We start from the raw sequence: 21,258 nt of genomic DNA, 5'->3' as shown, positions 1-21,258 counted from the left end.
CTTTATACTAAGTCCGCGTCAATAATTAATTTGGGCCGGAAGGAGTAGTATTTTCTTCAGGAATAGAGTTGTAACCAAAAGCATCATCCCTCTCGAGAAAGAAAAACATCAGAATTGATTAGTGAGCAAATAAGAATCTCATTCGGTGATATTCCGTGCATAACAAACATACTGAATACAACCTTGGCTTATGGATTCTCACTCATTCACTAGAGCATCGTCATACAACTAACCCTTCACTGCTAAAATGTTAACTGATTCAAGATTCATCGAGTACAATACAAATTCACTCCATCCAAATAGCTGTTCTTCATCACGGGCATTCTCTAGCTTTTTCTCTCCCCGTTTTACAAGGGAAGTGATTAACTGGCATACATTGTCAAACCCGATATTATAATTACTAAGGAGGACAGATATTAGTAAACGGCTAAACCAAGGAGGACAGATATATGTCACTCAAGCATCGGCAGGGAAAAACCAAGTCGGTTGTTCCCATGGACTGGCCCTCGCTGCCATCGTCTCCAATGGCTCCATTCTCCTGTCTCTGACGTTGTACGCGACACAGCGCAGGACGTCATCCTGAGGCTTCCTTTCCCATCTAGGACCAAGCCAGGGACTATCAGTGATCACAAAGTAGACACAATCTTGTCGAGCTCCACATTGAGCAGGGAGCGACTCAGAGCAGCCTCGGCTGACGAAGAGCGCATGCCCCATCAACGTATCCACCTTGCTCCAGTGCCCATGGCTGCCGATCAGGTCCACCCCCTCCCAGACCTTGATCCGGGTCCGTATGGTCCTCGAACCTCTCTCTCGGGAGACGCCGTCCCAGACCACGAACTTCTCAACAACAGTACGCCAATCCACCATTAGCAGCCGATCGCCGCACTCGACAAGGTAGGAGACGGAGCGCCAGCTTTGGTGCTCACGTAGGACATGGCCGTCCACGTTGTTTCTTGGCGTGCCGCATATGCATTGGACTGACCTGACGCGGTTCTGCTGCTCGTCGATTTCCAAGCGATGGAGCTCGGGTAGTTCAGATTCAGAACCACTTATGTGGTGCTTTTTGGTGAGGACTACGTAAAGCTCACCTTGGAAGAGTGCAATGTCATTGTCGACGACATCGGTGCTTGCAGGGGGCACCTAGCACAATTCGACACCTGGCAACGTCGTGGCCGTGCGAGGAAAGATTGTGACCATGCCACTGTACGGAAGGGCGATGGTGACAATGCGATCAGACACCACCACCTTACTGATCCAATTGTAGCTGCGGCAACTGAGGTCGATCTTGAGGCTGTTGCTATTGACGTGTGGTTGTGGAGGGGTGAGAGGTCATCTCCCCGAAAGAAGGGTTCATCAGGGAGCATCTATCGTCGCGGTGCACGAGGAACAACAGGCTGCCAGTGGGGACACGTAGGTGGATTCGTCGAGGTCGAGGGGCATGTGGCGGGGTGCGCCCTCGGGGAGGGTGAGGAAAAAACTAACATATGAAAAATTGGCGCATTGACTGCTAACCATTTAAGTCCCCGGCATGTGTTGGTCACTAGATGATTAAACATAGTTATCTTATGTCCACAACGAAGTCAAATTGGTCAAGTGGCTAGCATAGCTCGATAGGTATAGGAGGTCGCGGGATCAAGCCGCCTTGGAACTATTTTTCATATGGCCCAGCGGTCATAGGGGGCTTTCTACAAGATGTGCTATTAATTTAGGATGAGGGTCTAAAAAAACATCACCCCAGCTCCTCTTAGTCACTGACAGTGGGCCCGGCGCCACGCTATCATGCCAAGTGAGCGTCATATACGGCTACATCTGAGAATTGAACCGTATATGCACGTTGAGATAAGTTTCACCACCAGTTTTTCGTGTTTTTCAACTTGTGGCACCAAACTGCACATGTTGTGCAACTTCATGCACCACCGGTGTATTTACCTTTTCTTTGTTTGTATAGTAGCTTACAAAGCTGACCGCTTGGTTTTATCCGTTTCGTCGGTGCTCACCCACGCTGATGCCCGAGCGAGCCACTGCGACTCGCTGCCGGTTCTCGTCCACGTCTGCAGGCGCCGGCGCAGTTCGTCCTTGCCTCGCGGATGCTTGCGCTAGATACCGCAGCTCGCTGCGGGTTCTCCCCCACGCCTGCGCGCGATAGCGCAGCTCTTTGCGGGTGCTTGCCATCCCCTCGGCTCATTGGCGCAGCTCACCCTCCCCTGCTGGAGAAGTGTTTTAGTGGCGAGGGTGGTGCTGAAGAGAAGACGATGCCTTGTGCAGGTCCTGAGCAAGTGGCGTGATGGCAGCAGCGGCCGGAGGAGGTGATGGATGCGTGTGTACGCCCTGAAGATGTTGAATGCAAGCAACATGTAAGTCACGTTTGCTGTAATCTTTTGCTTGATTATGGATTGCGATTTGGAAATTACATGAAGAATAGCATGTCACGTTTAGTTTCACAGCCAGGATCAAATGAGCCAAAATATGACAAATGAGTAATATTGCAAATTTCAGTCCATAAGCTACTTGCTGCAATCTGTTTTGTTGCACTTGTTGTAGCTTATTCAAAAGCAGCAATGGAATTGTAGGTAGAAGTGGCACATGTATTTAGACCTCCGTACATTGGCAAGGGACTCTTCAACCATGATTCATAATGATCCGCTCCCTGTTGGTTGTTTCAACACCATGATAAGAAAGACATGTAAACTTTTGTGGGTGGAAAAAAGGACAGAGGTCCTGTTTTATTGCTTTTCATAATATATACATCATCAAAATATGTACATCCTGAGACCCGGTGGCTCAAGTATAGTAAGGCCGAAGATAAGTGATATTCCACGGTCGGCGGGTCTCCTCCTCCGACTTACGTGAGTCCTTATGCTCTCGAACATCGATAAGGTAGTATGACCCGTTGTTCAGATTCTTGCTGACCACAAAGGGTCCTTCCCAAGGGAGGGGGGTAGCTTGTGCATATCAGACTGATCCTGGATGAGCCGGAGCACTAAATCACCTTCCTGAAAGGTTCTGGACCTAACCCGGCGGCTGTGGTAGCGGCGTAGGTCTTGCTGGTAAATCGTTGAGCGGGCTATTGCCAAGTCTCGCTCTTCATCCAATAAGTCAAGTGCATCTTGACGAGCTTGTTCATTATTAGTCTCCACGTAAGCCGCCACGCGGGGCGAGTCATGACGGATGTCACTTGGCAGGACCGCCTCTGCTCCGTAAACCATGAAGAAAGGTGTATAACCCGTAGATCTGTTAGGTGTAGTGTTGATGCTCCAAATCACAGAGGGTAACTCCTCCAACCAACAACCCGGCGTCCGCTGTAAGGGAACCAAGAGCCAGGGTTTTATACCTTTCAAGATCTCCTGATTGGCTCTCTCTGCTTGACCATTGGATTGAGGATGAGCTACTGCCGAAACATCAAGCCGGATATGTTCTCGTTGACAGAACTCTTCCATAGCACCCTTTGAGAGATTAGTGCCACTATCAGTTATGATGCTGTGTGGAAAACCTAAACGAAAGATCACCTTTTTCATGAACTGAACCGCCATGGCTGCATCACACTTACTGATCGGTTCTGCCTCCACCCACTTTGTAAATTTATCAACCGCCACCAAGAGGTGTGTCTTTTTATCTTTAGACCTCTTGAAAGGTCCAACCATGTCAAGCCCCCAGACCGTGAATGGCCAAGTAATTGGAATCATCCTCAACTCTTGAGCCGACACATGAGCTCGTCATGAGAATTTTTGACACCCGTCACACTTACTGACCAGATCTTCTGCATCAGCATGAGCCGTCAGCCAGTAAAAACCATGACGGAAAGCTTTGGCCACGAGAGACTTTGAACCGACATGATGACCGCAATCCCCTTCATAAATTTCATGAAGTATCTCCTGACCCTCCGCCGGCGACACACAACGTTGAAACGCCCCAGTGACACTGCGATGATGCAAGTCACCATGAACAATTGTCTTGGACTTAGACTGCCGGATGATTTGTCTCGCCAAGGTCTCATCCTCAGGCAACTCTCCCCGGGTCATGTAAGCCAAATATGGTACTGTCCAATCCGGGATGACGTGAAGAGCCGCCACCAACTGTGCTTCCGGGTCTGGAACAGCTAAGTCTTCCTCTGTAGGTAACTTAACAGAAGGGTTATGCAAGACATCTAAGAAGGTGTTAGGCGGCACCGGTTTACGTTGAGATCCCAACCGGCTTAGAGCATCAGCCGCCTCATTCTTCCTTCGATCAATGTGTTCCACTTGATAACCCTTGAAGTGCCCAGCCAGAACATCAAATTCACGACGGTAAGCCGCCATGAGGGGATCCTTGGAGTCCCACTTGCCTGACACCTGTTGAGCCACGAGATCTGAGTCGCCCAAGAATCTTACCCGGCTCAAATTCATCTCTTTGGCCATCCGGAGACCATGGAGTAAGGCCTCGTACTCAGCTGCATTGTTAGTACAAGGAAACATAAGCCGGAGCACGTAACAAAATTTGTCACCTCGAGGGGAAGTTAAAACGACTCCAGCCCCCGAGCCTTCCAACTGTCTGGACCCATCAAAGTGAATAGTCCAATACGTGTTATCCGGCTTCTCCTCAGGTGTCTGCAATTCTGTCCAATCATTGATAAAGTCCACCAAGGCTTGAGACTTAATAGCAGTACGTGGCATGTACTTCAATCCATGATGCCCAAGCTCAATGGCCCACTTGGCGACTCGTCCTGTGGCCTCTCTATTCTGGATGATGTCTCCCAAGGGGGCAGAACTTACCACGGTGATAGGGTGACCTTGGAAGTATTGCTTCAGCTTCCGGCTTGCCATGAACACCCCGTAAACAAGCTTCTGCCAATGTGGATATCTCTGCTTAGACTCAATGAGCACCTCACTGATGTAGTAAACCGGCTGTTGAACCGGATGCTCCTTACCAGCCTCCTTGCGCTCCACCACGATTGCAACACTGACAGCACGTGAGTTAGCAGCCACGTATAACAGTAATCACTCTCTATCAATGGGAGCTGCAAGGACCGGCGGCTTAGATAACTGTCTTTTTAAATCTTCAAAGGAAGCATTAGCAGCATCACTCCAGACAAAGGTGTCTGTTTTCTTCATCATCTGATACAGCGGTAAAGCCTTCTCACCTAGCCGGCTTATGAAACGGCTTAAAGCAGCAACCCGACCCGCCAAACGCTGCACATCATTGATGCACGCCGGTTTAGCCAAAGAAGTAATTGCCTTGATCTTCTCCGGATTAGCTTCAATACCCCCGTTGGAGACTAGAAAACCCAAAAGCTTTCCTGCAGGCACACCAAACACACATTTGGCCGGGTTAAGCATCATCTTATAAACCCGGAGATTATCAAAGGTTTCCTTAAGGTCAGATATCAAGGTTTCCTTCTCTCTGAATTTCACCACTATGTCATCCACGTAAGCATGAACATTGCGCCCAATCTGATTGTGGAGACAGTTCTGTACACAGCGCCGGTAAGTCGCCTGGGCACTCTTGAGCCCAAATGGCATGTATACATAGCAAAAGGCTCCAAACGGAGAAATGAAAGCCGTCTTCTCCTGGTCCTTAACTGCCATCTTGATCTGTTGATAACCAGAGCAAGCATCCAAAAAGCTCAAACGCTCACAACCCGCCGTAGCATCAATGATTTCATCAATACGGGGGAGAGCAAAGGGATCAGCCGGACAAGCCTTATTTAAGTCCGTGTAATCCACACACATCCGCCTGGTGCCGTTCTTCTTAAGCACAAGCACCGGGTTAGCCAACCACTCAGGGTGAAAAACTTCAACAATAAACCCGGCCGCCAAGAGCCGGGCCACCTCCTCACCAATAGCTTTCTGTCTCTCTTCATTGAATCGTCGAAGAAACTACCTGATCGGCTTATATTTCGGATCAATATTAAGAGTGTGCTCAGCGAGTTCTCTCGGTATACCCGACATGTCAGAAGGCTTCCATGCAAAGATGTCCCGGTTCTCACGGATGAACTCGATGAGCGCGCTTTCCTATTTAGGATCCAAATTGGTACTGATACTGAACTGCTTAGACGAATCGCCTGGAGTAAAATCAACAAGCTTGGTTTCAGCAGCCGACTTAAACTTCATCGCCGGGTCATGCTCTGTGGTTGGCTTTTTCAGGGAGGTCATATCCGCCGGGTCAACATTATCTTGATAAAACTTCAGCTCCTCTGCTGCACAAACAGACTCAGCATAAGCCGCATCGCCCTCCTCACATTCCAGGGCTATCTTTCGACTGCCATGCACAGTGATGGTGCCCTTGTGACCCGGCATCTTAAGCTGCAGATAAACATAACACGGCCGTGCCATGAACTTGGCATAAGCCGGCCGCCCAAACAGAGCATGATATGGACTTTTGATTTTGACCACCTCAAAGGTTAACTTCTCAGCCCTAGAATCATATTCATCTCCGAAGGCCACCTCCAGTTCAATCTTGCCAACTGGGTACGCCGACTTACCAGGCACCACTCCATGAAAAACCGTGTTGGATGTCTTTAAATTCTTATCAGTCAACCCCATGCGTCAAAAGGTCTCGTAATAGAGTATATTGATGCTGCTACCTCCGTCCAAGAGTACCTTAGTGAATTTATATCCCCCAACCTGAGGTGCTACCGCCAAGGCTAACTGACTCGGATTATCAACCCGGGGAGGGTGATCTTCCCTGCTCCATATAATGGGCTGTTCTGACCACCTCAAGTAGCGGGGAACTGCCGGCTCAACAGAGTTCACCACCCTCTTATGAACCTTCTGGTCACGTTTGCATAAGCTAGTGGTGAACACATGATACTGTCCACTATTCAGCTGCTTTGGATGGCTTTGATAACCCGACTGCTGCTGCTGTTGTCCTCCTTGACCAGACTGCTGCTAGTTATAGCCGTCTTGATTTCCGTGAAAGCCGGAATTTGAACCACCGCCCGGGCCATGAAAGCCGCCGGCACCTGAGCCGCCCCCGATCCATGATTGCCATCAAACATGTTGGAATTCTTGAAAGCCTTCATGATTGTGCAATCCTTCCACAAGTGGGTGGCTGGTCGTTCCCGGGTGCCGTGTCTTGGGCAGGGCTCATTGAGAAGCTGCTCAAGAGATGGACCTGACCCGCCAGACCGAGGGGGTGGCTTTCCCTTGCGCCTCTGATTGTTACCCTATGCATTAGGATTGGCCACAAACTCCGGGTTACCATCAGCCTTACGTTTATTGCTTCCTTGGTTCGCCGGGTTGTGCTGCTGACCCTTTCCATTGTCGTTCTTCTTTCCCTTCCATGTCTTTTCCTCATCAGACGCGGGATCCTTGGTACTATCAGAATCGGCATACTTGACTAGAGCTGCCATCAGCTGACCCATATCATTAGAATCACGCTTGAGTCGCCCCAGCTTCTGTCTCAGCGGTTCAAATCGGCAATTCTTCTCTAACATGAGGACCGCAGAGCCGGCATCCATCTTGTTAGATGAATGTATTATTTCCTTGACCCGGCGCACCCAATGAGTGGTAGATTCACCCTCTTCTTGTTTACAATTGGTTAAGTCCACAATCGACATGGATTGCTTTCAGGTGTCCTTAAAGTTCTGAATGTACCGGGCCTTTAACTCCGCCCATGAGCTGATAGAATTGGGCGGTAAGCCCTTTAGCCAAGTCCAGGCCGTTCCGTCCAACATCATGGTGAAGTATTTAGCCATTGCTGTGTCACTGACCTCCAACAGTTCCATGGCCATCTCATAACTTTCAATCCACGCCCCGGGCTGTAAGTCGGCCGTGTAATTTGGCACCTTTTGGGGTCCCTTGAAGTCCTTGGGCAGATGCACATTACGTAGAGCCGGCACCAAACAAGGAACACCGCTGGTTCTGGTGGCTACTCCTGCCTCAACAGAAGTCGTCGGGGAATCCGGAAGAGCCTCATGAGCCGTCTGTTGAGCCGCCAGCTAAGCCGCCCGCTCGTCCTCCTGATGTATCCGATCCTGCACCGGGTTATAACCGCCGGGCTGGTTACGGCGCTGGGCGTTACTTGACAAAGCCTCTGAATCCATGTGCCTGCTGTAACTCGGGCTCCAGTTTGGACGAGACGGAGCTAACCAGGGCCGTCTGAACGAGTTCTCTGATCCTTCGGGTCTCCACTGTTGTTGGATCGTCACTGTCCACTAGGAGAGCCGCCAAACGTGCCGAAGCTGCAATCAGGTTCTCCATGGGGTTGGAAAAGTGACCCGATGGTATCGGCACATAACGGGGCGGTGCCATATTCCCATGAGGAGGTGCTGTCACCCGAGTTTGACCCGGTCCTCCTGCTCCGGATGTCATGAACTGATTTGCTTCTGGCGGGTTACTAGGGCCGGCTCCGGGTGTAGCGAAAAGCTTCCGAGGATCATAAATCGGAGGCAAACGGGACTGAGTTTTCTCGTGTCTCCTCCTCATCACCTCATTAGATGCGTTCAGGCTCATCGTAAGCTGGAAGGCCTTTGACTGGAGCTGTTGCGCCTGTGCATCCAAAGCCGCCCGTTCTGTGGCTAACCTGATGTCCTCAGCTGCTAAGGCCTCCTTGGCCCGAGCTATCTCCTCACGCACCTGTGCCACCTCCGCGTTATGTTCATCTTGATTCGCTGGGATAACGGTGGTGGTTAATAGAGCCGTGAGCTTATCCATGAGATCCATCAGCACCTGAGCCGGCGCACACACAGGGCCTCCTGCCCCAACTGCTCCTGACCCGGACGTTATTGCCGCTACGGCTGTAGAGTTTTGACCGGGTTGAGTCCCAGCCATGAAGACCCCTACGCAGCTTGGCGGCTCAAAGGGGTCCGGAATACTGCTGCCATCGGAACAGCCCCCCCGCCTGCCATCTTGCAGTTAATACAACGAATCCGTCTCACCAGTGGACGAATCACCATCGGAGTGGATGGCCGTCTCACCGCCCTCTACGGATCCCTCAGAGAGTTCTCCTCCGTGGATGCAACCCACGCAGGCACGCTTTACGACGGGTTGAGCTCGGGCGGGTCTCGCACACTGAGCCGTCTCGACGAGGTCGGTGCAGCTGTCCGGCTCAGGGCCCGGCTCACCAATCCGGCCGATGAAGACGTGGATTCCGCCGAAGGGGACCTGATATGCGTACTCAATTGAGCCGGCGTCGGGGCCCCAGCCTTCGTTGTCGATGTAGATCTTGCCGCGACGAATCTTGGTCATCCGGCCCACAGCGTATCCCTTGAGCCCTTCGAAGTTGCCCTTCAAGAACTCAAATCCACCGTGCGCTGGCCCCACGGTGGGCGCCAACTGTCATGGAATTGTCACGTCAGATGTCCTCTTGCAAGGACTTAGTCCTGGAGCCATCGCAACTAGGAAGCTTGAAGGGGTTAATCGGGACAAAGAACACGAAAGAGTTATACTAGTTCGGCCCCTTACGGTGAAGGTAAGGCCTACGTCTAGTTGGGTTGGTATTGCTGAGGTTTCGATGACTAGGGAGCAAGATACGCTATGCCCGGTTCTCGATGAGTTGTTTCTTGCCCTAAGTCGCCGACGGGTCGTCCCCTTATATACACGGGTTGACGCCCTGTGGCCTACAGAGTCCCGACCGGCTCATAAACAGTATCCGGCTCGGTGATTAGTTAATTCTACCTTATGATACAAGTCATGCCATAACGGTGATTTACCACTACGGGCCTTAAGTCGCCTGTGGGCCTTAGACCTTTGATTGAACCGTCATCTTCATGCTTGGTCTTGGGCTTCTTCTGATGAATCCTTCTTTGCGTAACCCGGCCCCTCACGGGCGGCTTACACAAATAGTTATATCCCCAACACTATTGTTCTTGATGGTTTGTTCCCTGTAAACACAATGTTGAAGTTGTTGCTGGATGCACGGCTTGCCTCTCAACGATTCCAAATCATGACCTGACTCTCGAAGATTGCAAAATATCTTGAAATTGGAGACAAACCGTTTTGAGAATCCTTGTTCACCTTGATTTCTCCCGCTGAAGATTAAGTGCACACAACAGCTACTTATTTGTTTAATAAGGTTGTAAACCTAGACGCATGTATCTTTATTTCTTTTCAAACTAAGTTGACAAAATGAAGGTTCTTTTTTTGCTCGACCGCTACAATGGTTTCGGTGTAGTAGAGGAGCCAAAGGTAGTACCGAAGTGGAGAAGTCAACGGATCCATACGCTTTTGCAAAAAAAAAAACAGATCCATATGCTGGATACAAAGTTGACTGGCACAATAAGTTTTAATTAATCAAAACAAACATAAGTTAAGGAGGGAGGAAGAAATAATTAGCATGTGAGTGACTTCAAACAAACTGAGGCTAGACAGAGCAAAATACGCTGAATTAACTAAGCAGTCTACAAGAAAATCAAGGAGTTGAGTAACCTCCGTGGATGATTGTCAGAGCGCTTGGTGTACAGATTAGTCCTAGTCAATTGCAAGCAGTTGACTGCCTTGTGGCCCAATTTGAACATGGGCCAAACCGACAATAAAAGAAAGTTAGAATTATCTTATTTTTTAAAGAAAATTGGTTATTTGTCACTTTCAACACGGGGCTTCGCAGAATTGTCACCGTCAAGATTTGCTTCAAAAAATGCCATCAATTCATGTTCACTTTCATTACCATGCAATTTCTCCTTTTTTCCATTACTTTCCCTTTTTCTTTTCCATTTTCTAGGCACCTGAAAGACCAAAGTGCCCCCGGTCCTATCTAACCTTATCTGATGCGTGTGGACTGGTTGGATAAGGATTGCTCTCAGGCTACCTCACTCTTGTCGTCACGGGTTGCTCGTCGTCGAACCTCACCGCTGCCAGTGCAAGCCACCTCAGCTCTCCGCCCTAGCTAGCCCTGTTGTCCGTCCAGCATGGTGCCGCCGAAGGCTAGGCCACGGCAGAGGACGAGGAGGCGGCTGGCGCCCACGGTTGCACCGCGAACTGCCTCCATAGCGCGCGGGCCGTGATGGCGACACCCTCCGGTAGCCCGACGTAGCCGGGGCAGAGCTGGGACGGCGGCCAGAAGTTCCTCGTGCGGCAGTGGCAGTCGTAGGCTACGAAGAGGACCCTCCTGGCCGGCGTCGTGGGGAGCTCCCAGATGGCGCGAGCTCTCGATGGATTCCAACGTCGGGACGATGTGTGGGAGGCACCTCGCTCGTCGTCTTCTGAGAGGCTGGCCGCAGGCCGAGGTCGTCGCGGCAGCGCTCAAGGCCGCCACAGTATGCACTCTGCAGGTGGCGAACGGAGGCGGCTGCGGCTCATGCTCCGGGCGTCGTTCCTTGTGTGCTCCGCCAAGGGCTCCGATGATGACCGACCACATCGTCCCCGCATGCAACGACGACGACAACAGCTTTTGTTTTTTAGATCCAGGGGTGTGTTTTTTTTTTTGCTAAGTCAATTTTTTACAATCTGGTTCCACTTGTCAGAAAGTGATGCCAAATCACCCGATCAGTGCTTTTTGCAACAGGATTAATAGAAACACGGTGATTTTTGCAACGGATTAACGACTTGGTGGTTTGCTGCAAACCTAGCCGCAAATGTGGTAGTTTCGTGCAATTAACTCTAAAAAAAGGGTGATGTCCTTTATTGTCATCTAATAATAATCTGGACTTACTGATGGTGGAAGGAAAGAACTCAATGAAACTCCCATCTGGGGTGGTGTTTGACTGACATATGCCCAACAATTGTAAAGGCTGATGACTTCATTTCTTTCTTGGTGCTATCGGAAAAGCAGCGCTAAGTACATCAACAAATGTCGGTGAAAACGTTTGTCCTCTGATTAGACTATGCTAGGCAGCAGGGCATGGTGAGAGAAAATCTCATACTCCCTTCGGTCCATATTAATGTCGCAGACTTTGTACTCCCTCCGTTTCTTTTTATTCCGCATATAAAATTTGGTCAAAGTCAAACTATATAAAGTTTACCAAAATTTATATAAAAAATATGAACATCTACAATATTAAAACTATATAGTATGAAAATACATTTTGTGATGCATCTAATAATGTCGATTTCATATTGTCAATGTTTATATTTTTCAATATAGAGTTAGTTAAACTTTACGAAGCTTAACTTTGACCAAACCTTATATGCAGACTAAAAAGAAACAGAGGGAGTACAAAGTTAGTACAACTTTATACTAAGTCCGCGTCAATAATTAATTTGGGCCGGAAGGAGTAGTATTTTCTTCAGGAATAGAGTTGTAACCAAAAGCATCATCCCTCTCGAGAAAGAAAAACATCAGAATTGATTAGTGAGCAAATAAGAATCTCATTCGGTGATATTCCGTGCATAACAAACATACTGAATACAACCTTGGCTTATGGATTCTCACTCATTCACTAGAGCATCGTCATACAACTAACCCTTCACTGCTAAAATGTTAACTGATTCAAGATTCATCGAGTACAATACAAATTCACTCCATCCAAATAGCTGTTCTTCATCACGGGCATTCTCTAGCTTTTTCTCTCCCCGTTTTACAAGGGAAGTGATTAACTGGCATACATTGTCAAACCCGATATTATAATTACTAAGGAGGACAGATATTAGTAAACGGCTAAACCAAGGAGGACAGATATATGTCACTCAAGCATCGGCAGGGAAAAACCAAGTCGGTTGTTCCCATGGACTGGCCCTCGCTGCCATCGTCTCCAATGGCTCCATTCTCCTGTCTCTGACGTTGTACGCGACACAGCGCAGGACGTCATCCTGAGGCTTCCTTTCCCATCTAGGACCAAGCCAGGGACTATCAGTGATCACAAAGTAGACACAATCTTGTCGAGCTCCACATTGAGCAGGGAGCGACTCAGAGCAGCCTCGGCTGACGAAGAGCGCATGCCCCATCAACGTATCCACCTTGCTCCAGTGCCCATGGCTGCCGATCAGGTCCACCCCCTCCCAGACCTTGATCCGGGTCCGTATGGTCCTCGAACCTCTCTCTCGGGAGACGCCGTCCCAGACCACGAACTTCTCAACAACAGTACGCCAATCCACCATAAGCAGCCGATCGCCGCACTCGACAAGGTAGGAGACGGAGCGCCAGCTTTGGTGCTCACGTAGGACATGGCCGTCCACGTTGTTTCTTGGCGTGCCGCATATGCATTGGACTGACCTGACGCGGTTCTGCTGCTCGTCGATTTCCAAGCGATGGAGCTCGGGTAGTTCAGATTCAGAACCACTTATGTGGTGCTTTTTGGTGAGGACTACGTAAAGCTCACCTTGGAAGAGTGCAATGTCATTGTCAACGACATCGGTGCTTGTAGGGGGCACCCAGCACAATTCGACACCTGGCAACGTCGTGGCCGTGCGAGGAAAGATTGTGACCATGCCACTGTACGGAAGGGCGATGGTGACAATGCGATCAGACACCACCACCTTACTGATCCAATTGTAGCTGCGGCAACTGAGGTCGATCTTGAGGCTGTTGCTATTGACGTGTGGTTGTGGAGGGGTGAGGGGTCATCTCCCCGAAAGAAGGGTTCATCAGGGAGCATCTATCGTCGCGGTGCACGAGGGACAACAGGCTGTCAGTGGGGACACGTAGGTGGATTTCGTCGAGGTCGAGGGGCATGTGGCGGGGTGCGCCCTCGGGGAGGGTGAGGAAAAAACTAACATATGAAAAATTGGCGCATTGACTGCTAACCATTTAAGTCCCCGGCATGTGTTGGTCACTAGATGATTAAACATAGTTATCTTATGTCCACAACGAAGTCAAATTGGTCAAGTGGCTAGCATAGCTCGATAGGTATAGGAGGTCGCGGGATCAAGCCGCCTTGGAACTATTTTTCATATGGCCCAGCGGTCATAGGGGGCTTTCTACAAGATGTGTTATTAATTTAGGAGGAGGGTCTAAAAAAACATCACCCCAGCTCCTCTTAGTCACTGACAGTGGGCCCGGCGCCACGCTATCATGCCAAGTGAGCGTCATATACGGCTACATCTGAGAATTGAACCGTATATGCACGTTGAGATAAGTTTCACCACCAGTTTTTCGTGTTTTTCAACTTGTGGCACCAAACTGCACATGTTGTGCAACTTCATGCACCACCGGTGTATTTACCTTTTCTTTGTTTGTATAGTAGCTTACAAAGCTGACCGCTTGGTTTTATCCGTTTCGTCGGTGCTCACCCACGCTGATGCCCGAGCGAGCCACTGCGACTCGCTGCCGGTTCTCGTCCACGTCTGCAGGCGCTGGCGCAGTTCGTCCTTGCCTCGCGGATGCCTGCGCTAGATACCGCAGCTCGCTGCGGGTTCTCCCCCACGCCTGCGCGCGATAGCGCAGCTCTTTGCGGGTGCTTGCCATCCCCTCGGCTCATTGGCGCAGCTCACCCTCCCCTGCTGGAGAAGTGTTTTAGTGGCGAGGGTGGTGCTGAAGAGAAGACGATGCCTTGTGCAGGTCCTGAGCAAGTGGCGTGATGGCAGCAGCGGCCGGAGGAGGAGATGGATGCGTGTGTAGGTCCTGAAGATGTTGAATGCAAGCAACATGTAAGTCACGTTTGTTGTAATCTTTTGCTTGATTATGGATTGCGATTTGGAAATTACATGAAGAATAGCATATACGTTTAGTTTCACAGCCAGGATCAAATGAGCCAAAATATGACAAATGAGTAATATTGCAAATTTCAGTCCATAAGCTACTTGCTGCAATCTCTTTTGTTGCACTTGTTGCAGCTTATTCAAAAGCAGCAATGGAATTGTAGGTAGAAGTGGCACATGTATTTAGACCTCCGTACCGTGATGGTGCCCCTCCCCCTGTGCCCATGGTATTTCCAGAGTGTAGTCATGTACGCGAAGCACTGGTTTCGCAATTTCGCGAGGGCTGGGGTTGGGGCCGCATTGCTACGCTTGCTCGGAACGTGCCAGACGGTCTTGTTCTAGGTTACTCTGGGCCCGCTTGACGGTGTCCGGACATTTAATGGCCGGACTGGAGAATTGCCTTGAGAGGCTGCTTTGTACTTCCGCTGCGAGAGCCGCCGTATGCTCCTCCGTTCGGAGAGAGTGTTCAGTGTTTCCATTGACCGTAATGACTCCTCGAGGGCCTGGCATCTTGAGCTTAATGTATGCATAGTGCGGCACCGCATTGAACTTGGCAAATGCGGTTCGCCCGAGCAGTGCGTGATAGCCACTGCGGAACGGGACTATGTCAAAGATTAACTCCTCGCTTCGGAAATTATCCGGAGATCCGAAGACCACTTCAAGTGTAACTGAGCCTGTACAGTTGGCCTCTACACCTGGTATGACGCCTTTAAAGGTCGTTTTAGTGGGTTTAATCCTCGAGGGATCGATGCCCGTTTTTCGCACTGTATCCTGGTAAAACAGGTTCAGGCTGCTGCCGCCGTCCATAAGGACTCTAGTGAGGTGAAATCCGTCAATAATTGTGTCTAGAACCAATGCGGCGAATCCACCGTGAGGGATGCTAGTGGGGTGGTCCCTTCGATCAAAAGTGATCGGGCAGGAGGACCATGGGTTGAACTTTGGGGCGACTGGCTCCATCGCGTATACGTCCCCTAACGCACGCTTCCGCTCACTCTTGGGGATGTGGGTTGCATATATCATGTTCACCGTCCGCACTTGTGGGGGAAAACCCTTCTGTCCACTATTGTTCGGCGGCCGGGGCTCTTCCTTGTCGTCGCTATGCAGCCCCTTGTCTCTATTTTCGGCATTTAACTTGCCTGCCTGCTTGAACACCCAACAATCCCTGTTGGTGTGATTGGCTGGCTTTTTGGGGGTGCCATCTATCTGGCACAAGCGGTCGAGTATTCGGTCCAAACTAGACGGGCCCGGAGTTTTTCTTTTGAATGGCTTTTTCCGCTGACCGGATTTATAGCCTCTGAATCCGGCATTAACTGCTGCATCCTCAGCATTGTCGCCGTTAATGCGGCACTTTTGCTTGTTGCGATGCGACCTGCCACTGTTGTCCTTGGTATCCGAATTACCAGGGTTCTTGGTCATGTTATTGCTACGAGCCAGCCAGCTGTCTTCTCCCGCACAAAAGCGGGTCATGAGTGTCGTGAGGGTTGCCATAGATTTCGGCTTTTCCTGACCTAGGTGCCGGGCAAGCCACTCGTCACGGATATTATGCTTGAAGGCCGCTAGGTCCTCAGCGTCCGGACAGTCGACGATTTGATTTTTCTTGGTTAGGAACCGAGTCCAGAATTGTCTGGCCGATTCCTCTGGCTGCTGAATTATGTGGCTTAGGTCATCGGCGTCTGGTGGTCGCACATAGGTGCCCTGGAAATTGTCGAGGAATGCGGCTTCCAGGTCCTCCCAACAACCAATTGATTCTTCTGGCAAGCTGTTAAGACAATGCCGAGCTGGTCCTTTAAGTTTGAGTGGGGGGTATTTGAAGGGGTGTAGATCATCGCCGCGGGCCATGTGGATATGAAGGAGATAATCCTCGACACATACCACAGGATCTGTTGTGCCATCGTATGATTCGATGTTCACGGGTTTGAAACCCTCAGGGATTTGATGATCCATTACTTCATCTGTGAAGCATAGTGGGTGTGCGGCGCCTCTGTATTGGGCTATATCACGACGCAGCTCAAACGAGCTTTGTCTACTGTGTTCGGCCCGGCCGGATTTACTGTATCCGGACTGACGATTACCGTCTCGTGCCGTGGGGCGCCCACGCGATCTGTAGATCGATCTTGTTTGCCTTGCCTTGTCCTCCAATATATCTCACAGGTCTGGCGCATTTTCCCGTGCCTTGGTATTTTTTGAGCGGCGCCGAGGTGCGGCTTGAGTGGAGGGCCGAGAGGCCTCTCTGTCGCGACCACGAGGTGGCCGATCGGCCACATCATGCACTGGTGATGTAGGTTTAGGTGCTTCCTCCTCTAATCGGGGTAGCAACATGCGCTTTGGGTAGCTCTTGGAGGGGCGTTCGAGTTCATACTCTTCGGTCGCAAGGACATCAGTCCATCTGTCGGCTAGCAAATCTTGATCAGCTCTAAGTTGTTGCTGTTTTTTCTTGAGGCTGCTTGCCGTGGCCATAAGCCTGCATTTGAAACGCTCTTGTTCGACGGGATCCTTTGGCACGACGAATTCGTCGTCGTCGAGGCTTGCCTCGTCTTCGGAGGGAGGCATATAATTATCGTCCTCGACCTCTCTGTCTGCCGCTCTCTCATGAGGGCTGGCTTCTCCATCCTCCTGTGCTGAATCTTGCTGGAGGGGGTTTTCTTCGGCACTACCCAGAGTGTTATTATCTCCTATGCCGGAATCACCGTTTTTGCTTTGGCGGGATTTAGAGCGGCGCCGCTGACGCCGGCGCTTAGGCTGTTTCTTGGAGGGGTCATCCTCCGCTGTTCCATCGCCACCGCCCTTTTTTGGGGTGTCCACCATGTATATGTCATATGACGAGGTGGCTTTCCAGTGCCCTATAGGCGCTGGTTCCTGATCATCCCCTGCATCGGCGTCCATACCGTCGATGTCTTCGGAGTCGAAGTCGAGCATGTCGGTTAAATCATCGACAGTGGCTACAAAGTGGGTGGTGGGTGGGCTTTGAATTTCTTCATCATCCGCATCCCAACCTTGCTGACCGTAGTTCAGCCATGGCTCTCCTGATAATGAGAGAGACTTTAGTGAATTCAGAATATCGCCGAAGGGCAAGTGCTGAAAGATGTCCGCGGCGGTGAACTCCATGATCGGTGCCTAATCGGATTCGATCGGCTGGGGCGCGGGGGCCTCGGAGTCCGGAGAGGAGTCCGGCTCCTTGGAGTCACGAGCTTCGCAGAGGACAGGGCTGGTGTTCGGCTCGATCGCCATAGAGATTGCAGCCCCCGAGGCGGTGTCCAACCACCCATCCTCGATCGGCGCAGTTGGCTCCGAATTAAGGGTCGGAGCTGATGCGGGTGCGGCCTCCAGGGCACTGTTCGGCGGCGAGCTAGATCATGCCCATCGTGATAGTGCGGCACGCTCGGCTGTGGCTCGAATCCGTCGAAGGTCAAGTCCCCGCGGATGTCAGCCGTGTAGTTTAAACTTCCAAATCTGACCTGATGGCCAGGGGCGTAGCTTTCGATCTGCTCCAGATGGCCAAGCGAATTGGCCCGCAGTGCGAAGCCGCCGAAGACGAAGATCTGTCCGGGGAGAAAAGTCTCACCCTGGACAGCGTCGTTGTTGATGATCAGAGGAGCCATCGGGCCTAAAAGCAACGACACATAGGAACTCTCAATGAAAGCACCAATGTCGGTGTCAAGAACGGCGGATCTCGGGTAGGGTGTCCCGAACTGTGCATCTAGGCGGATGGTAACAGGAGACAAGGGACACGATGTTTTTACCCAGGTTACGTCGATGCTAGCTTCGACATAGATCCGGATGACTCTAAGTCACAAACCGGATACGTATTTATATTGAATGGTGGAGCTGTCGGTTGGTGCAGTTCCAAGCAGAGCATCGTGGAAGGATCTACGTCTGAAGCGGAGTACATATCTGCTTCGGAAGCAGAGCATGAAGGAGTCTGGATGAAGGAGTTCATATCCGATCTGGGTGTAATACCCAATGCATCAGGTCCAATGACAATATGTCGTGACAACACTGGAGCAATTCCATTAGCCAAGGAATCTGGGTTTCACAATAGAACCAAACACATCAATGGATGCTTCAACCCCATTCGTGAAAAGGTCAAGGATGGAGACATAGAAATTTGCAAAATACATACGGATCTGAATGTGGCATGCCCGTTGACTAAACCTCTTCCGCGGGCAAAACATGATCAGCACCAAGACTCCATGGGTGTTAGATTCATTACTATGTAATCTAGATTATTGACTCTAGTGCAAGTGAGAGATTGTTGGAAATATGCCCTAGGGGCAATAATAAAGTGGTTATTATTATATTTCCTTAATCATGATAAAGGTTTATTATTCATGCTAGCATTTTATTGACCTAAAACTTAAATATATGTGTGGATATACAAACAAATATCGTGTCCCTAGTGAGCCTATACTAGACTAGCTCATTGATCCAAAGATAGTTAAGGTTTCCTAATGATGACCCACAAGTATAGGGGATCAGTCATAGTTGTCGGTGTCAAAACCGGCGGATCTCGGGTAGGGGGTCCCGAACTGTGCGTCTAGGCGGATGGTAATAGGAGACAAGGGACACGATGTTTTTACCCAGGTTCGGGCCCTCTCGATGGAGGTAAAACCCTACTCCTTCTTGATTAATATTGATGATATGGGAAGTACAAGAGTAGATCTACCACGAGATCAAGGAGGCTAAACCCTAGAAGCTTGCCTATGGTATGATTGTTGTTGTGTCCTACGGACTAAAACCCTCCGGTTTATATAGACATCGGAGAGGGCTAGGGTTACAGAGAGTCGGTTACAATGGTAGGAGATCTACATATCCGTATTGCCAAGCTTGCCTTCCACGCCAAGGAAAGTCCCTTCCGGACACGGGACGAAGTCTTCAATCTTGTATCTTCATAGTCCAGGAGTCCGGCTATCCGGACACGCCCTAATCCAGGACTCCCTCAATAGTCCTTCCGATAAGTAAGAGTTCGAACCCAATGAGGAGAAGAAGGAAATGACAAGTGGTTCTCAGCAAGGTATTTTCTGCAAGAGCACTGAAATAGTCGGTAACAGATAGTTTGATAGCAAGATAATTTGTAACGAGCAAGTAACATTATGGTAAATAAGGTGCAGCAAGGTAGCCCAATCCTTTTGTGGCAAAGGACAGGCCAAAACGGTCTCTTATGGTAAGCAAAGCGTTCTTAAGGGTACACGAGAATTTCACCATGTCACTTTCATCATGTTGGTTTGATTCGTGTTCGCTACTTTGATAATTTGATATGTGGGTGGACTGGTGCTGAGGTGTTGTTCTTACTTGAACAAACCTCCTACTTATGATTAACCCCCTTGCAAGCATCCGCAACTACGACAAAAGTATTAAGATAAAATCTAACCATATCATTAAACTTTTGGATCCAATGCATTCCCTTAGGCCCAAATATGGTGAAGTGCCATGTAGTCGATGTTCACATGACACCACTAAGGGAATCACAACATACATATCATCAAAATATCAGACACATATGAAGTTCACATGATTACTTTCAACATAACTTCTCCCGTGACCTCAAGAACAAAAGTAACTACTCACAAATTATAATCATGCTCAAGATCAGTGGGGTATTAAATAGCATAATGGATCTGAACATATAATGTTCCACCAAATAAACCATATTGTAATCAACTACAAGACGTAATCAACACTACTAGTCACCCACAAGCACCAATCTAAGGTTCCGGTATAAAGATTGAACACAAGAGATGAACTAGGGTTTGAGAGGAGATGGTGCTGTTGAAGATGTTGATGGAGGTGGCCCTCCCAAAGATGGGAGAGTTGTTAGTGATGACGATTATTTCCCCCTCCGGGAGGGAAGTTCCCCCGACGGAATCGCTCCGCCGGAGGGCAAACATGCTCCTGCCCAAGTTCCACCTCGAGACGGTGGCGCTTCGCCCTGAAAGTCCCCCTCTTATTTTTCTAGGTTAAAATGACTTATATACCAGAAGATGCGCACCGGAAGTGGGTCGAGGAGGGCACAACCCACCAGGGCGTGCCTGGGCTCCCTAGCGCGCCCAGGTGGGTTGTGCCCACCTGGTGGGCCCCCTCTGGTAGTTATTTGCTCCGATAATTATTAAATATTCCATAGAAAATCTCCGTGAAGTTTCAGATTATTTGGAGATGTGCAGAATAGGTAACTCTGACGTAGCTTTTTCAGGTCCAGAATTCCAGCTGCTGGTATTCTCCCTCTCTGTGTAAACCTTGCATATTATGAGATGAAAGGCATTAGAAATACTCCAAAAAACATTATTATGCATAAAAACATTATAAATAATAGTAGAAAAACATGATGCAAAATGGACGTATCACCAAACATAGAATGTGTTGTCACTTGATAATAGGATCACATCATTAGGAGAATGATGTGATGGACAAGACCCATCCCTTATCATAGCGTATGATCGTTTAGTTTTTGCTATTGCTTTCTTAAATGTCAGATACATATTCCTTCGACCATGAGATCATGCAACTCCCGGATACCGAATGAATACCTTGTGTGCTATCAAATGTCACAACCTAACTGGGTGATCATAAAGGTGCTCTATAGGTATCCCCGAAGGTGTCTGTTGAGTTGGCATGAATTAAGATTGGGATTTGTCACTCCGACACTCCGTATGACATAAAGGTATCTCTGGGCCCTCTCGGTAATACAGCATCACAAGAAGCTTGCAAGCAAAGTGACTAAGGAGTTAGTTACAAGATGATGTATTACGGAACGAGTAAAGATACTTGCCGGTAA

General features: G+C 49.6%; 1 long non-coding RNA gene across 1 annotated transcript; it reads left to right on the top strand.

Annotated features, from left to right (window-relative positions):
• Positions 1-1,991: 1,991 nt before the first annotated feature.
• LOC125513985 lies at positions 1,992-14,494 on the top strand. The gene is made up of 2 exons (XR_007286227.1): positions 1,992-2,306; positions 14,331-14,494. It is a non-coding gene; the product is annotated as an uncharacterized LOC125513985 (long non-coding RNA).
• The last annotated feature ends 6,764 nt before the right edge of the window (positions 14,495-21,258 follow it).

Source organism: Triticum urartu, chromosome 6 (genome assembly GCF_003073215.2).
Source record: "Triticum urartu cultivar G1812 chromosome 6, Tu2.1, whole genome shotgun sequence".
Classification (NCBI taxonomy): domain Eukaryota; kingdom Viridiplantae; phylum Streptophyta; class Magnoliopsida; order Poales; family Poaceae; genus Triticum; species Triticum urartu.
Note: the sequence above shows the minus strand (reverse complement) of the source record. Positions and strands in the feature narration are given on the sequence as shown.